The 19,420-nt window shown below is 35.8% G+C and overlaps 1 long non-coding RNA gene across 2 annotated transcripts in view; it reads right to left on the reverse strand.

The window, feature by feature from the left end:
- Positions 1–992: 992 nt before the first annotated feature.
- Positions 993–19,420, reverse strand: part of LOC106045198 (uncharacterized) — a 125,905-nt gene continuing 107,477 nt past the window's right edge. For both annotated transcript variants that reach the window (XR_007160876.2, XR_010832921.1), the window contains 3 exons: positions 2,384–2,522; positions 1,615–1,707; positions 993–1,410 (listed from right to left, as the gene is read on the reverse strand). This is a non-coding gene — a long non-coding RNA (uncharacterized lncRNA). The remainder of the gene's footprint in view (positions 1,411–1,614; positions 1,708–2,383; positions 2,523–19,420) is intronic.

The following is a 19,420-nucleotide window of genomic DNA, read 5'->3' on the forward strand; positions in this document are numbered from 1 at the left end:
TGCAAACAATCTGCCATTTATTACTCATTTGGAAAATGTTATTTTAGGATTGTTAAATCAGAAGAAAAACAAAAGGTAAAAACATTTTTGATACTGCCTATCTCCTTGTCCCCTTCTCCAAAAATTTCAGCTTCTCCTCTGTAATGTTCACAATGTTTGCCCAATTTCCTGACACGTTATTTCTTTCATTCTGGGTTGCAGTCATGCTGTTTTCAGAGGTTCCATTCTCCTTGGCTGCCAAAGTCTAAAAATATGTCTGGTCACTCATCTTCTACCAGTGCATCCAAGGTAATCCTATTCATATGCTGATGGTCCTTGAAAAGCTCTTCATTCCAACCTGGCAAAGCCTACAAGTTACCTAATTCTCTTCAATTCTGCTTTTCTGGAATAGAAGTTTTCCCTTAGTCCTGACAGCACCAAAGTAAAGGGGTAAAGTGAGCCAACATAGCAACTGAAAATACAAAAGATGAATGGGTAAAATTAACCATATCCATCTTTCACAATAATAATTTTAAAATTTAGCACCTCTCTCACAGCTACTCAAAAAAGATGCCTATGGTTTAAAAATAATGAATTTTTAAATGTAGCAGCTTGGACTTTTTTTTTTAATTTTTATTTTTTTTTGTATTCACATGGCAGGCATTCATACTTACAAACAGGAGATTTAGACTCTGTCCTAGAGTGGTGTGGTCCAGTAAGGTGCAGTGGGTGCATAGGGACAGAAATATTTTATGAGGGCAAGAGAAAAAAAATTATCTTGATACTGAAATATTAATTCCTGAATCCCACTGCTCAGCATTTAGCTTTCAATAAAGGAGAAAATTTTCTGGTGAAATGTGGGAGGGCCCTGAACACATCCTCCCCTTTCCCAGGGTTTTGGGGCACATGGCAGGGCTGCCCCTTCCCTCTGGATGAGCGCCCACAGCACTACAGCCAGCCCTGCCCATAGGAGCTGCTGGAGGCTGAGGAGTGCTGCAAGCCCCCCACCCAATTTCAGCACCCACTGCATTACAGCCACCCGCACCATGCCCCGACAGGCTGTGTGCACATAGCAAAAACAGCTTAGCTTGCAAAAGACAAGAAAATATTGTGTAAAAATGCCATTAAGGATACAGCTCTGAAGAAAAATAGCTATAGCACACCCATAACTAACCACAATCTCTTAGCTCTGATGAATTATTACAGAAAGTGGCATTAAAAGACTCTATAGTATTAACAGAATTACACACTGAGCTGTCTAAGAGATCCAGATGGTTTCTTCCTAAAACACACACTCCTCAGTTTCTCATACATTGGCTTCCCTGCTAGCAGCTCAGGTCTGCAATGCTGTGAAAATCAGTAATGTGAGCTTCTGTTCCATTCATCCTTCCCATGCCAGGGAGTGAGATGGTGTCAGAAAACATTGGAATCCTACAAAAATGAACACAGGCCATGAATTATTGAAGACAAGTATTAATATCTACAGAATGAATAATATATGTTGAGGCAAGTCTCATTATTTTTCAAACTTCTTTTGTAACTTGACTCATTGCCCTTTGCATGCAAAATTATACTTATATAATCTACATTACAATCAACTAAATACTATTTTTGCAAATCCAAATGTTAACTCACTTTTTTTTTGATACTTCATCTTAGCTCCACAGAATGCAATATAGCAGGAGGCATTATTTTTACTCGTGGACCAAAGATGGGGTTTCAACATCCCTAAATTTTGAGACAGAGAAGATTTGAAAAACATTACATTTGGATCATTTAAATTTGAAAGGTAAAAAGAAATGGAAGATTAGCCACAGAACCCTGACAGTCTGACTGAATTTTTTTATGGTGTGCAGTAAATACTATTGTAGTGATGGGTACCAGGGGACAGTAAGAAGATAAAAGGAAGTTAGAAAGATGGAGCCATAGGATGTCAGGAAGTGATAAGGTTGAGCGATAGTACATTAGTTGACAGTGACAGCTTTTGGATTTGTCATATACAGAACTAGAAGCATGACTATGTGACAGCTTCTCAATGCAGTCACTGTGGCTCTTCATGGAGAAATAATCCTCTCAGAAAAACTACCATGGCTCTAGACTTAAACTTTTGGCAAAGATATCAGAAAAGAAATTTTAGTAAGAACTAAATTATGTATTTCACCAGCAGATGAAAAAATACCTTGTTAGAACTATATGTACCTGAACAGCAGAGCAGGGAAGAAGTTCCATATATATATATAATATATATATATTTCTATCAGACTGATCTTCAAATAACATTATAAGCTCTATTTTTAAAAACACATCCTACATTTTGTTGTGTAACTACAGTTGCCTAGAAGGTGGAAAACAGACCACAAGCAAATTATTCCATACACACCATCTCCTAGTACATATGACTGACCTTAGAACAGCAGTCTGTTTGAGGGCTGTGATGGCAGAGGGTGTTTCTCCTTTTGGGTGTGAAACTTCTCAGATACTTCAGGTTAGCGCATAACAGTGGCTGTTTCCAGTTACAACAGGTGTCTCTGGAGTGTGGTAATCTAAAAGCAGGAAAACAATAGTTATGTTTCCATAAAAAATAGAAATATAAACATTTTTTGTTTGAAGGAATTATTAAAAAATCAGAGTTAACAGAGGCTTTTCATATTATCTGTTTTAAAGTGAAGACTCTTATGAGAACTCCAGCTGAGATTTTCCTGCTCCATGTTTGGTAGATGAGACTTCTCAAAAAAAGCAGATTTAAATGGTCCTTGGATTAGGCTAGATGCCTGAAGATATAGGCTTTTCAGGCTCATGCCTTTTGAAAAGTCTAGAAATTCTAAATTGCTTTCACATACTCAGGTCCAAAGAAGACTAAACAATGTGTCCACCACAGATATGTGAACCCCAAGTCAATATTTCTAAAGCAATCAGCATGCAAAGGCTGTGTCAAAATTGTCTCAGAAGACAATGACAAGCCAATCTAAGACTGCTCTGTTATCAAAAGGCACCGCCCCATCCTTCCTCTTGATCCTGGTTCCACGTAATTAGCCTTAATTTATTGCTAATATTACGTGGCCCACAGGGGAAATTCAGTCCTTTTCACTACTCAAACAAAACCATTTAATTTTTGGAGGTTACATTTTCAGTCCAATGATTCACTGCAAAACTGCTTGAATACTAATGCTTGCTTAAAGAAGGAGCAGGGAACTTGCAGCTGGAGGAGGTGAAGAAGTCAGATAACCCCTTGAGATGGTGAGGCCAGTTATGAAAATGCACCCTAATATTCTCAAAGAGTCCTTCATTCCTAATAGTAAAGATTTGAAGTACTGTGCATAATAAAAAACAATTTCATATCCACAGATTTCAATTAAATAATTTCTAAAGAACTAAAAATTTTAACACACGGATTCAGTCATTACATCTTTCATTTAAAAAGCGGTAAAATAGTCTGCCCTGTAATCACCTCACATTTGAGCAAGCCATAAATCATACAGCTGCATATTCCAATTCAGAAAGCATTTCAGTTTTTATTTAGCTATATTACTGTTAGAAAATATTATGAAAATGAGTAGTGTTTGATTGATTTTGGTGATTTTATTTGCACAATGAGTGTGTAAATTCCCTTTACGGTGATCAAAATAAACAGAAGTAAGGACCGAAATAATTTCCTGAAAGATAGCGAAAAAAGTAAAAATAACGTTTAAAGTAATATATTTGCCTTCCAGCTTTAACTTTGGTATAGATAAAGAAAAACATGTTAGTTGCTCCAGAATGCTTAAGATTTCTGTACTATGAAAGCAGCTTTGCAATATCATTTTTCTAATACCAAAGAAAAATTTTAAATGAACTTTTCTTTGTAGTCTAGTTAGTGTAAGCACAAAATTATTCCCTTCCTCCCCATTTTTAATGACAGCTAACCTTGTTTCTCTTTTGTCTTCTCTTAAGTATATCTATATTATAAAATGATGAAGTTTTTAACTTACATTCTGTGGTGTAATGGTGAATTCAAAAAAAAAAAAAAAGTATTCAACTCCATGGTGTTCTAGGCTGGTCCACTTTTCTGTTGCTTGAATGAACTTATATGAATGTATTTACCAAACTTAGCCCTCAGTAATGTCACTACACTGTTTTGGCCCCATAAATCTGAAATTATTTTGAGTTACTAGAATTCAGTGCTCTTCAAATCTAGGCAGTTATCTCTATAATAACAGCTAATGTGGACTAAGAATTATGAATAAAAGCTAAAATGTGTATACCTCACTTTGACGCTGAGACATAAAAGCTGCTTTACAGTAATACTGAAATGAAAAGTGAATCCAACAGCCAAAGTTGATTGGTTAAATTGCAGAAGAATATTCTGTATTCTGTATACAGAGCTGCCATAACTCATAAGAACAGAATCCCATATAATTTAATCCAATTAAAGTAATTTGAATTTTATTCAGATTAATATAATTTCAAAGCCAATGTTATTATGTAAGCAAATTAATACATGTTTAGAATGTAGATTTATTCTGTTGTAATCCTTGCCAATTTATCAGACTGTAAATATATATATATTAAATAGCACCCAAAATAGGACGGGACAAGCATTTTATTATTGAAACCAAATGAAAAACAGCATGAAATAAATTTGGCTATTGCTTTCTGTATTGCCACATAATAAAATGTATAGCACCAAAAAAAAAAAATTAAAGGGTAAATTAAAACCCTTTTGATGTCTTCATATAGGAATTCATTATTATGTTTTAACAAAGGCAGCAACATATCCCAGCATTGTTTAAAGTGTAGCCAGGTCCTTGAAATATGTGACCTCTGAAAATTGTCCTGACATTTGCCTGCTCCCATTCTGAAAAATGCCTCTGCACTTTCTGATATGTTTTCTCTTGTGTTAAAATTAATGATCTAGCTCTGTAAAGATTTTCTTGTAACACAGACTAGTACAGTGATACAGATCTCCCTGAATCAAGATGAATGTTTTATAGCCTTTTTCTTCTAAGTCACAGATTCTTCTGAGAAGTTTCATGAATCTGGGACTTTTTAGTGGCTAAGCAGAGTGGGCAGGTCCCCAATCACTGAAATCAAATCTGCATGTTTGTAGTATAAAAAGGCAAAGCACCCAAGAACTGGCAGCCAATTCAGAGATACTGCTATCTCTGTGATACACAGTAATTTACCTTCTTTAGAGTTATACCAGGATTTTCTCAATACAAATTGCTAATTTGAATTACTCCAGTTAGTTTGCAACTTGGACTATCTGAATGGCTGGAATTTGAGTTTATGTTGGACTCCAATGGACAGATAGTGGTATATTATATTTGTGTGTAGAGGAAACCAAACCTCTGCCCCTTCCCAACACAGGCATTTTCAGGTCTACATATACAAAGGGTAATGTATACAGCCTGCGTGTGTGTGTTTTTGTTTGTTTGTGTGTGGTCTGGTTTTGATTTTAGTTTCATTTGGTTTGTACACAGCTTTATTTTGCATCTTCAGTCTTCTCTGAAGAACTCCCACCTACAACGTGATTTTAAAGATCTGAATATACTGCTGACCATTTCATCCTCATCTCTTCCAGCATCTTCAACTTGATCCTTATCCTCTGCAACTCAGTAGGAATCTATATATAAATATGTATTTTAATGCACTTTGATACCTTGGAGTAAACTTTTCAGCCTTTTTTTTTTTTTAAACTCTTACTGACTAACTTGTCAGTTCTGCCACGGAGGCTGTCGGGAGCTACATGAAGTAAATGCATTTGGTGAATTAATATTTATAAAGGTAGGCAGTAGGATGTGATTTTCATGAAAGAGGTTTCATGCCAAATACAAAGTATTTGTGTATTAAATTGACCATCATCAAAAGAACTAATGCATTGAAGGATGACCTTTACTTATTCATCTATGCCATCAGTCTTAATTCACAAACCCAGCAATATCCTTTAGCAGGATAATTATATAGTTAACCTCACACATAAATCTTCAGTATAAAAATTAGGCATATGGACTGAATGATATTTCAACTTTCAGGTTGCATTCTACAGCATTTTGTTAGGCTAACAAGAAGAACCAAAGGAATAGCTTGTGAATTGAAGGACATTATCCTGAGTCCTTGCTTGAATTCAAATCAAGACCAAAAAATCTGTGACAGAAATACCTCGTGTTACTTGTTTCATTTTGCAAATCTGAATATCTTACTTCACAGGGCTCATAAGTGCTGTTTGTTCTTGTGCTGTAGAGAGCTTGAGACTGAGGTGTCATGGCAGTGCGTGAGGAATCTCAGCCCCCATCTCCCAGTACACATTCTGGGGTTTGAGGATTCATCTTGATGAAAGAAGGATGATTATGCTTCCCTACAGAAACGCGCTTACCTGAGAAAAGTGATCTAGAAGCAAACGGACCTCCTTAAAAGCATGCATAAATGTTGTAATATTTGATGTTTCTGTCCTGCAGTAAGGAATGTGTTGCTAATAGAGTGCCTCCGGAAGCACATTACTGCTTCTCCACATGCAGACCACCAAGGGCATTGTGAACGAGCTGCAGCACAGACTGTGCACTCAAGCAATCAGTACACGGATAAATGCTGTCAGTTTAAGGACTATTACTTCCCCAATGGCTTATTCAGGGTTATGTCAGTAAAACAGAAGTTCTTCAGTAGAAATCAAGGCGCTGTCATGATTTATGACGTATTCAGACAAGCTAGCAAGATCCAAAAATAGCTTTAAATCATACCTATTTTCCATCCTTAGACCTGGTCAGGAATGAATGTGGATTTTTATTTATTTGGTTTTGGTTGGCGTTTTTTTGTTTGTTTTTGAATTACAAATACATACATTAAAATAAGTTTAAACATGTGCCCTAAAACTGGCAGACAACTGTCCTTCCTGAAAGGTTGCACTGACAGCCAGGGACTGGCAGAATGCGATTTGGATATATCCATGCAGAACAACATCATAGCAGCTGCTGCCTTGAGAAAATTTCCTTCCTTTCAAACTATGCCTAGATAATCTTTCTCTACTGCCCAGACTTGTTCAGTGATTTCCATTTCTGTGTCTGTGCCTTTCCTTCTTGCGCAAAAGAACATCCTTTGTGATGAGATTTGGAAATCATTCCAGAGGTGATGTTTCTAATTGCAGACTCACTATTTTCATGTGCGCATATTGCTGCAATTTCTTTCAACTGCCTGTGCTCCTTAGTAGACTATAAGATGTTTACTTTTAACTTACAAATTCTTAATGACATAGTTAAGGAGCACTGGCTAGACTTTAGCTACAGACTCTAAGCTGATGCCTAGTGTAATGGCTTTTCACAATAGAAATGCTATAATTTCTCTTTTCTTATCACAAACAGAGTAGCATCCTTCTGTAGCTGAACAAGTAAAATCAATACAGTGGTAATTTCACTGGTTATCGTGTTCTTCTGATTATGAAAGACTTCATTCTGTGGAGCATTGGAAGAATGTGATAATCAATGCAAAGAACTCCCTAAGTATTAAAAGTGATTCCCTGTTTTTCTGTAAGTAAACACACACACACACATTCATCTCACTCAAAGTGAACTCCATTGGATTCTATAGAGAGTTTGGGCTCCATCTGCAAATGCAGCTGACTCTGCTTTCCTCATGTAGGTCCGCTAACTCTGACTTTCAGACAGCAGACTTAATGAGGGAAAAGAAATTACCTCAGAATTAGCTTCACAGGAAAAGCTAGCTCAAGAATTGATCAATTTGATTGTTTCAGAAAGTTCTCAAGTGTATCATTTTTCCTAGCTGACACATCCCTCAGAGGGATATTGTCTGTAATGGAGCAAGTTAAATTATTAATAGCTTTTTAAAATGGGCAGGCTTATCATAATGTAAAATTGGTAAAATAGGTGAGCTATGGAATCTATGGAGGATCATCTATCACTGTGTACCAAGTAACCTTCATGTACATTCCCAAGTGTCTTTGATTAAACGCTTTTCATCTGAACCTTGGGATGAAAATGGGAGAGTTAATATCCATAAACTCGTTACTGAGGACAGAAAACATATTCCAAAACAGAAACTGGACAGTAGATAGAGAAACCTGTAAGGTTTCAGAAAAAGAAATATTTTTCCATGAGGGAGAAGAAAAGAGACTTAGTTGTAGCAATGTCATTGTAAGAGCATCGCAAAAGCTGTGTAGGAAACAGGTACATTTATTCTAAGACTATTAAAATAAGTAAAGCATGTAAGAGGAAAATGGCTTTAATAGTTGAAATCTGGGGACTTCCATCAGCCCATAAAATAAATAGGGACCCAATCTGTTAAAAATATAACTGCTATAACTAGGACATTTATTCTCTGTGATTTTGTGGAGTAAGTGTCTGTAGCATTAATTAATGCAACAACATGTTGTTTGCCAAAGATTCATACTCTTTTAAAGAGGGCCCTCTAGGCATATTTGGAAAAGTTCCACAAACTGCTGATTTCTTTTTCTTTTTTTTCTTATGGAAATAAAGTAACCTGAGTGCTGACAATCATTGTATTTGGAAACTAAGTTGATTTAGCAAAACAAAACAGTGAAAGAGATTGAGGGCAATGAAGGCTGTAGGACCTAAAAACTGTCCACAATACTTACATTTATTCTTCTGCTTAAAAATCTGTATGCTTCTTTGCATTTTTTAATAGAAGACAGCTACAGAATTAACATTGTTATAAACACAAATATTCTGCAAATTTAAATTTTAGAAGCAGAGAGACGAATTAGCTACTTACCACTTTACATTTTCTTGTTTATAATTTAAAAGGACTCAGCTAGTTAGATATCAGAAAGAGTAATATGATATAGGTGATCAGTTACTTATAAGAACAGAAGAATTAATATTACTCAGGATGTAAACTGTTTGTCTAAGCTGATCAACTTTTGTCTGTAGGAAAATGATTGCACTTTCAAACTTTTGAACTTCTTTCAGTGATTAAATATTTTTAAAAAACTTGATTAAACTCAGAGAGAATCTTGCAACATCAAGCCAACATGAACATTTTATTGTGGAAAAAAATAATTCTATTTAGGAGAACTTACAGATAATAATGTTAAGTCCACCAAAACACATAAAGGAAAGATTTGCTAGCTAACAACTGTAAAACCTCTACTCCTTCAGTTTGGCTCATGTCCTGCTCTTTTTAGTCAACAGCATAGCAGAGAAAACCTGATTAAGACAGAAGCTGTTTGCACCCTGATGTTAAGTGCTTTGATGTCATCCCAAACAGCTGTGGTAAGCTGAAATAATTAATTGAGGTCATCTGGTAGTTGTTCACTCTCCAGAAAAAAATCAAAATCTGTTCTTTTCTTCATTAAACTTACTTTTTTTATTCTTTATGGGCAGAACTTTTATATTATCTTTTCTGCTCTTAGCCTGTTCTTCAGTCCCTATACAAGCAGAACAGTTTTGGTGGTGTTTTGTATTTTGAATTGCTGTTGCTCTCCCAGCTGTGCAAAGTAAATTACTGCCATTCCACCTGCTACATTTAGCTTGACAGTTCTCTTCTGCTGTGACTTCCAGAAATCTGAGGCAAGTTTTTACATGAAATTCATCCCAAAATCTATGAGGACCTGTTCTGCTGAAATCTCGTGCAAAGCCTGATGACAACAATTGATTTATTTTTTTTTTGGAGAGGTGCTACATTGCAACACCTACCTGTCCATAAAGACATCTCACCTTTCTCTTCTGACAGATGGTGGCTCAAGAAACAATTTCAGCATTACTACTCTTGAAATATCAGGGAAACCTACTTCCACACGTTCCACAATTTTGAAGTTACTCCTCCAAAACAAATTCTTGACTGACTCTTTCTAGTACTAATTCTAACTGTTGGGTCTTATGCAATCCATTAAATTTCTCTTTTCTTGCCATTATAGTGGCTTTTTAAAAAAATCAGTTAATTATATATTTATTGTTTAAAGGATAACATTTTAATCTTTCCTTTCCCTACGCTTCTAACAGTTCAGTCGTGCTTATTTGCTACAAACTTCATTTAATTTCTAAGCAAGGGCCACAGGGAAATTGAGGAGGTGCCCTTCATTAGTCTCTCTTGTAATTATGTTTCTAACTCTGCTTTCTGAAACAGCTCTCAGATGCCTTCAGCTCTGGGGCTGTTTTGAATCTTATCACTGTCTCATTACCTGACATTTTTAGAAAACTACTAAAACAGATAAAGCAGCTTAACACGGCGACTACAGCAGTGTGAGTCCAGCAACTTCAGTTAGGAAGGGGTGTGAGGGAGTGCATTCAGCGGTGTATCGGTCCCAGGCTGGATTTGGTTTCTTTGAATATTGTGATATTCCTGCTAATCCATACAGATTCAACCATTTCTAATAACAATGCTTAACTCCATTGCAACCATCCTAAGGACCGTATGGCCTTGATTACATAAGCAGAGTTGAGGTATATTTGCTAATATAACTGGTACAGCTAGTGTGCCGCTTTAGCTAACAAATTGACTATTTTTGTGGTATTTGATCTAATCTGAAGGAAACTACAGTATTTTTATTTTTAAAGTTGGCACAATTTTCCAATCTATGGAACTATCTGTTCATTCTTTATCTTTCTTCTCTGTGCCTTCCTTTTGAAAGGGGGTCTGTTCCCCCTTCATGAGCAAAACCAATTTAGGAGGCATCAGGGCAGAAATCCCTGAAAACTATATGGTTTAATCAGGGTATGATTTGTCTCTCTCTCAGGTAACCTTAGCCTATTCAGCTTTTACTTAGCAGTGCACAGTTTATGCTCTTTTACAGACATATCTGGCTTTGGATCAGCAAGGCTCTGTTAAGAGGTGATTGAATTTATATTCATCACAGAAAGCAATTAAGTAAGAGGAAAACATGATTAAGAACAAAGAGCAAAATACCAGGTGGGAAGCGGCAGAAACAGAAATAATGTGAATGCCCTGTTCAGTCCCTCAGGTCCTCTTGCCCACAGCTATACCTCATCTCTTTTTTCCCAGGAACTGTGCTTAGTCTTCTGTTCTTGGCAAAATCTATACTCATGATTTTATCCTGATGTTACTGTATTAAAATTGAATGCCAAGAGCATTACAGTTTGATAACGTGATGTGATATTGCTTTTAATCCCAAATGAAATAGCTGTAATAAACATTACATAAAGCAAAACAGCAAACCAATTAGAAATTCTAGAAAACATAAAATAACATCATTTTGTTTCTGTGTTTTTTTTTCCCCCTGACTTAGTCATCCGATTTCATTTTGTGCATTACATTTTTTCTGTCTGTTTCTAGTGTTAGTGTATTGCTATTTTCACAGCCAAGAAAATCACAAGACTCATTGCTCTCTCCGGGGTTTTTTTGCTTGTTTATTAATTCGGTCTGAACTAATCAAAAGGAATTCTACTGTAGCATCAGTTTAAGATAAGGATCAACACAGATCAAAAAGTATGGGTTTACATTTTGAGGGAAAATTCTGTTACCAGAACAAAACTTACATTTTTTTCAGAATCCAAGCCACTGGTTTGAGTTAGAAACATCCCAAAACCTACAGCTTCTCAGTGAACCTGACATTTGAGAGCATTAATACATGCAGTGGATTTCCTGGCTTTTCTACAAAACACTCCCACTGCAGACTGACTTAAAACTCTGTGCCCTGAGGCATTCTATGATGAATCTTTTGGATCTTGTTTTGAATTCAGGAAGAGTTCATTATAAATCTTTTGAATAAATTTCCAAAAAGATTTTATTTAGGTGGAAAAGTTAATTAACAGCTCAAAAGAGAAGTGGTCTTACTGGAAATAAATTACATATATATGTAATTCAACATATCAGCTGCTTTACATAGAACTATATTGTCAGCTTCGCAAGTTCTCTAATAAATCAGAAGTGTTTTATCATAATCATTAAAACATGCAGTTGAAAAAGTTGAAATATACTTGCAAATGAGGCAGAAAGATATGTAATTTCTTAATAAAAAAAATTATTAAGCTAAAATTAAAATTTAGCTTAATACCAAAATATTAATTAAAACAGATTTTGGTATTGATGACTTTTTTAATGTAAAAAATAAAAATAAAAAATTGTGACAATTTTGAAAACTTGGTAATAAAGTCGATTAAATATTGATTAAATATTGCAAATTATTTAATGGAAAAGACAAGATGGGGTCATTTTAAACTCTCCCAGATGGAGACAACTTCAAGATTGTTTTCAGATTTATCTTTCCCTTTGGTTGTTTGTTCCTCTAGCCCCAGCAGCCTATAAACAACGTGAAATAAAATACAACTGGTTTTGCATGCTTTTTCCCATAAAAGCAGCTCAAGATCTAAGTGAAATCCAAGTGTGAACGCAGCATAAACACCCTCGTTCAGGTAAGGATTTACCTAAAATCAGGGGATTAAAGACCACTACCTCCTACCAGTGCCTGGGGCAGCATACTCACTGATCAGAACCAAATTATATACCAAATTCATGCCTGCAGACCTAACATTTCTGCCTTGCAACCGGATATGGCCTTGCTGTAGTTTTTGCTCAGATACCTCATCCATAAAACGTTACACTTATGTGGATCAGCACTGAAGAAAAAACTTTTTATTCCAAGCACCTCCAGAAGAGTTTAAAACAAACATCGCTGTGTAATTCAACCAAGAGAATAGCTTCAGTTCAGATAGGCACCATATTAAACACCTAATAATAAGGCTAATTCCAAAAATACTGTCTTCAGCTGGCATCTTCAGCTGTCTATCCAGTACCAGTGGAAAGAGAGAGACTGTCATCTTCCAGCTGCCAAAGGCACAGTGCAGGTATATTTGCCGATAAATCATACGCTCAGCTTATCACAAGTCTCAGCACTAGGCTCTCTTGAATCTGCAAAAAGCCTCAGTGAAGCCTACAAATAAATCCCAAGCATGAGGGTCTGAGCAGGGGATAACCCTGCAGCTGGAGGTCCTTATCAGGACTTTCACTTGACATCACATTTGGTACTCCTCTCTTTGGAAAATCATTACCATAATGAATATCCTCATTGTTATCACCTGTGATGCACAAATCCAAACAAAGGCACCAGGTGCACTAGATTTTATTTTTGGTAGCTTTTGTCTCACACATGGATGTTAAATTTTTTTAAAGAATTGTTTTCAAAATACCATTAACTGATGCTCAGTTGCCATTAAAATAAATAGAAAAGAGATTCCAAATCAAATAGGCAACATTAGTCAAGTAATTTTGGAAAGGCATAGGCTTGCATCTACCAGCATCTGTAGCTGCAATTGTTTTATATGCTGTTTTAAGAGAGCAATGAAAAATGTGTATGACAGAACAGCTTCAAGCAGTATGCTAGTTTTTCAACTACTACAGTCATTTTGGAGTTTAAAAGATTTTTGAAATTGGAAAAATGCAGAACTCTTCCATCTAGATATGAAAGGCCAATAGGAAATAACAGTCTTCCAATTACCTTAAATAGTTTTCATTTACTATCAGAAGGTTATATTTGTCACTTCCTTAGTAACCACTACAAATGGAGGGCTTCTCTCCAAGTTTGACTGGGCACTAGGAAGGGCAAGGTGTGGAACAAAGGCATACAAAATCAGGTTGTGGCTACCAGAACAAGGTGCTGGAGGCACTTCTGTCACACTGCTACACTGAATGTGAAGTGCATTAATCAGCTCTCCTTACTTTGGGGTACACTAGGGAAGAACATGCTAATATTTTGAGAACAGCTAACATTCTCTATAATATTGTATACATTTATCATAAAAGGTAATTAAGCTATTTTTCAAATTATAATAACCATAAAAATACAATGGAAGATCTCGAGTAATGAGTGCCATATGTTGCTGGGAATGGATTGAGTTGATAAGATTTAGTAAACTGTGGATTAAGGCTCTGGAATTCTTTCAATGTAAAAGCACTTGCTACTCTGTGATTTGTGCCCTGACAGTGTCAAAATGGACTCCATGCAAAAACAGTTGATTAAAGGACATTAATAGCAGATTATATGGGACTTAATTTGTGAACTATTGCCTGAAATGTGTGCCACTGAGCTGTTAATATTACTTTAAACAGAAACATCAAGAAGAAAGCATGCAGAAAATTATATGTATATGAATGTATAATATAAAATATTCATTAACATACATTAAAGTAAGATAGCATCCAATTAATGTTTAACCTTTAAATGACTAACTAATCTCATTAATATAGTCAACATTTGCTGATAGATAACAGAAATTAACTGCAGTTATTTCCTCTTCTATGTTTAGGAACAGCTGTGAAATCATTGTAAACACAAAAACTTTAATAGGTAGAATTTTCACTGTGTTTTTAAATGGATATTTCTAAGATGTCTTCATGAAGAAGCTAAGAGCAGCAGTTGCCTGGAAGTACAGGAAATGAGCCCAGCTGAGCAGTACAGATGTAGGAAGTTCCCTTTTAATAAGTATTTATTACCTTGTTATTTGGGAGGCCTGGAGCCAAAGATATGGCTTAGCTCTTGTAAAAGCAAATTGGTTTTCATACTTTCCTGCTTCTATATATTTAATAATAATGTTTTACCTATTTTTCTGCCTATGCTTCAGTTGTGGTAGATTTCCACGATTGAAGCCCCATGACCTTTCAGCAGAGTCCAGTCCAAAAAGAGATATGAGGCAGAATTTAATAGACCTAATCACAATGTAGACGAGACTCATTCCTGTTGCTGTTTGTTCGTGATTATCAAAAAATATGCCAGAAGTCCATTTAAAATCTTGTTTTGTCATGAATTTGAAAATTAGCCATAGAATGCAGTTGATATTGAAACAGCATATCGCAGCTCAGCTTAATGAGGTTTCATAAATATGTATGTTCCACGTAAAGACCTAATGATTACCTTCTCCAGTAGCAGCCCTGGCCATCTTGTGAACTAATATCTTTGAAGAGGAATGGTTGAATCTAGGGGTGATTGAAAACTAGATTCAGTATCAAGCACTAAAGGAATCTTTACATACTAACAGCTTCACAAAATACATTCAATTTTTCATTCACTGAGTCCTAGGAGATGGACCACCTTAGGCAAGAGCTATGAAACTAAAGCAATTTCACAATTTTTTTTTCCTCCTCAAAAATGCTGATTTGGTAAAACAGAGAGGAGATGAAAAAAATCACAATTCAAAATGCTTTGTAATTATTCCTGTCTTCTAATTATCCCTAAAACTTCTTGATGTTCATTGTATGCCTTCCAAAAAAACAAAAAAAAACCACACTTGTTAAAGCCTGCATACTGTTTTATTCTAGGGAGCAAACAAAGAAGCAAAATCTGGATCCAAAATTAGATGAAATCCAAAATTAATGCTAAAAATTGACCTAATTTACTATGCTTTAAATACATCCAGCCATTTCATTATCCCCAGTGGTGTAAGTAATACCCTGCTTCACTGTAGATGGAGTTAATTCCCATATAGCCTGGGATCTTTGAATACACTATGCCAGATGCAAAAGGAAAAGGATGATTGTTGTTGTGTCCCACAAGAATAGGAGGATAGGGAAATATTCATTTTCCATCAAAATGTTTTTCTTCTGGTGAAAAAAAAAATAATCTGCAAGATTAAGCTCTTGATACATCAACCCTTTCAATAAAAACAGAACTCCAAATAAGTAATTCATGTCACTGACTTCAGTGGAATTGTTAGTTGCCTGAATTAATCTGTGCGCTTACATGTTTTTTGGAGCAAGTCTTAGAGATTTTGACTTCTTTGTATAAAGAAAAACTGGATTAGTTTATGTACCCATGTTCTATTCAAAATATGTCCATTAAGACATTTGAATTAAACATGATCAGTCAACTCTGATTTAAACCTCAGCATCTGTAGAGTTTTAATTATAGTACGGTATGAGAAACCCATACAAGTTTTGTTAAAGATGCAGTTTTCATTGGCTGTAAGCGTCAAAAACTTTGTGATGTGCTTCTCTCCTTGCATAAACCCCACAGGAAGTTAAAACAGTAACATTGATTAAACAAATATCATTGTCCCATTATTGATCTCTCACATAAGACAGAGTGGAACCTTTCTTGTATTTTAGCAAATCTATTTACTTCTTCCAGTAGGAGAATATTTTGTGCATCTCTAAAATCTCATCAGTTCCAAAGGTGAAACTCAGGAGGCTATAGCAAGGCCTAAAGAATCAAAAAGGAAATATATTTCTCAGAAAACTCCATCTTAAACCTGTTACAAGCCTAGACAAGGACTTGTAATTTGTGAAAAACACTGGCGTGTTGTCTGAAAGCGTGCTTCTTATGATCATCTGCCGCATGTTTCCAAACACTTACTAGAAGTATTTCACTTTCATCTGGGAAGCAATTACTAATAAGTCATGGACTGGCAGGGAGAAAGGGGGACTCATCTTTTATGTCATTTGTTCTCCAGCAGTTACAGCAAGGAAACCCAGATATACAACACAAAGTAAATAAGATCTATTATTTCTAATGGAAATAAAAAACAGAAACAATAAGATAGGTATTGAGTGAATATCGATAATGTTTCAAAATACAATGAAAACTTATTAACATGGGAATGCTGCTATGTGATGCCAAGAAATTGTTCAAGGAGAACAAATGCTCTAAGGCAGTGGACAAAGACGGGCTATCAAGTTAGCAATGGCTGGAGATAAGTCTCTTACACAAGCACATAAATTGCTATTGTTTTCTGTCTTCTAGTCTTAGTTCCAGAGTTGGAATTAGCTTTGAAAGGAATTTATTAGAACTTGTATGGAAAGAGCAAGATTTCAGCAAAGGGAAACAAGCAGAACAAGGACGGCTTTTTCAAAACTTCTTTGTGTGCAATGAGCCTTTGGTTAAATTAAGTTGTTTACAAGTATAAGTCACTTTAATCAGCAACTTCTACAGCTTTCTAAAAGCAGGGCACTCATAAATACTCGTAAATGTCTGATATAATTGGGTTTATTGTTCTTACATAGAGAAGAGAGGAAACGGAGCCCAGCTATCCAATCTATGTGTCTATTACACAAATGCAGCCAGAGAGGTTATTACAGTAAGTCTTTTTCACAAAAAGAAGCATTCAACACAGCTTAAAGCTATAACTGGAGCTAAAACCACTGTGTCATATCCCTTCCCTGAGGTGTATCAGTTTTCAATGAGTAAAGTTGCATTAGCTTCACTGCCTTTTTTAAGTGGAACAAGGGTTTCTCAGAATATAGCACCTCTCTGAATATGAGACGGATCTCACTGAAAATATGTCTCTATGCAGCTCTTAAAGATTGTACCACATCTAAAAAAAAATATGAAAATGCCAGTACCCTTCAGCCCAGGAGCAAGCAGTGCTTTAATCTCACCCATACGACCATATCCCTACTGCTATTGCGTCCTTGTATCTATACCAACCATTCTGGTGCCAAAGCACAGACTAAGCAGAGCCAATAAAAACCTGGTGCAACAATAAGAGATTTTTGTACTTACTGCTTTCACATTGGTATAATTTCACTGACATTAATGTAATTACCTCTGATTTACTATGGAAAAAGGATACAGAATTGCATGCCACAGATAGAGATAGAGGTAGTCTCCAAATTACAACACAATCCTTTCAAATGAAGCAAAAGGCAAAAGAAAGCAAAAGGCTTTCTTTACTCATTTGCGACTGTACACTTTAATGTTATCTTAAAAATATTTATGAAATTCATTAAAAGCCATGTAATATTTGAGCTTTAATTGTTTAAGGACATTAAAACTCCATTTTAACAGATGTTATATAATTTCTGGTTTCTTGGCATACCAGCTCCAGACCATGCATTTTTAAAGCTTACAGGCAATAACGCGTTTTCCTTCATGGGGTCAGACAGGTTACCAAATGTAATTTTCCAAACCCATCTAAAATACCATTAATTCTGTTGTTTGCACACAAACAAAAGTGAGTTATCAGAGACACTTTTTTTTTTTTTTTTTAACATATGGCAAATCCTTTAGACTTTCTCATCTTCTGTCCCTCAAATAAACTTCTCAAGTTGACAGAACCAATTAAACTAAACCAACCAGAAGTCGTATTGGGAAAACATGTTAAAAAATCATAAATTAGATTAATATTCCATAATGCTAATAGTTTCGTTAAACAGTATTAAACACTAATTTGTCTTATTGTATGCAACAGGGAACTTATTTTGCCAGATTGAAAACCAGCAGCCATTTCGCCATCTTCTTTCATTTTACATTTACAGAACCTCACTGCCCAATTTACCCACAGGTTCTGCTGAAAAGCCAGTTTAATTCTTCATTAGAGACCAGATCTAGTGTGGTTTATTTCTTCAGCTGAAATAGGTGGAGAAATGTTGACAGGTTTGCCCTGTTTCTTTTCTGCCAGCAGCTTAAAAAAAAAAAAAAAATACATTTTCTGATTACTCTGGCATCTTCTTTTGCACCATTTTAAAAGGGTTTTAAAGGGTCTGTTACTGCAAAGTGTTGTTTCTGCAATAGCAAAACAAAATATAGTTCTTCCTCCCTTTTTTTATTTTTGTTTAACAGTGCAAAAGGAACAAATTTAGCAAACTTATTTCAGTCAACCGTTTCAGTGAAGAAACCCTTCCAAAGGGATTCCCTTGCCCTGAAAAGAAATCAACAGAGACCTTTATCACATGATACTCAGCCAGGTCCCACAACCCCACGATTTTCTATGCAGGAGGTAGGTTACCCCTGCTAGGATAGCAACATTTTAAAACCTGAGTTGCAGTGTTATTAGAGAGCAGAATTTGTGGTTCTTCCCAAGGCAGATCCTTCCGTGCCCTTAGTGGCACTTTTTCTGGATAAATTAGATGGATGTAATTGAACAGCATCTATGACAGAAATAGAGTTAGCAGTGGGATTATGAATTCTGAAAAATGGCTATATATTTGCATGCTAATGTTAATCAGTACATTACCAATTAACATACAGCCACTAAGACAATTTTACTAAACTGACAAGGTGGAGGAGGCAGAGAAAACTCTGAGCAGCCAGGATAAGGGAACGACTGGCAGAGACCACCTCTGTGGAAGAGGTTTCCAGGGAATGAAAAGCACTGAGTTAAGCAGTAATTATTATTACTTTTAAGATCACAGAAATATTGATTAGAATGGATCCCTGGAGATCATCTGCTCTGACTTTTCACTAGAAATGGGAGTATTGCAAAAGGCAGATCATGTCAACCATGTCTTTTTCTACCCACATCTTAAAAAACACCATGGGTGGGAGATTCCACTGCCTTTCTAGGAAATTTTCTTGTGGTACCACACCACCCTATTAGTAAAAAGACTTATGTTCATTCTTAACATCCCAATTTGCAATTTACTGCTGCTGCCCTGTGCTGTACCATCTACCACAGAAGAGTTTACCTTCAGTGCCTTCGGCATTCCCCTTCAAAGAGCTGGAGGCTGCTAAGCCTCTTCTTCAGCATAAAAACTTGATCTAGGCCCCTGACCTCTGCAGCACCTTCTATGGTTTCCTGAAATCTGAATTTCTTTATCTGGCCACACT

This window comes from Anser cygnoides, chromosome 7 (assembly GCF_040182565.1).
Source record: "Anser cygnoides isolate HZ-2024a breed goose chromosome 7, Taihu_goose_T2T_genome, whole genome shotgun sequence".
NCBI classification, from domain to species: domain Eukaryota; kingdom Metazoa; phylum Chordata; class Aves; order Anseriformes; family Anatidae; genus Anser; species Anser cygnoides.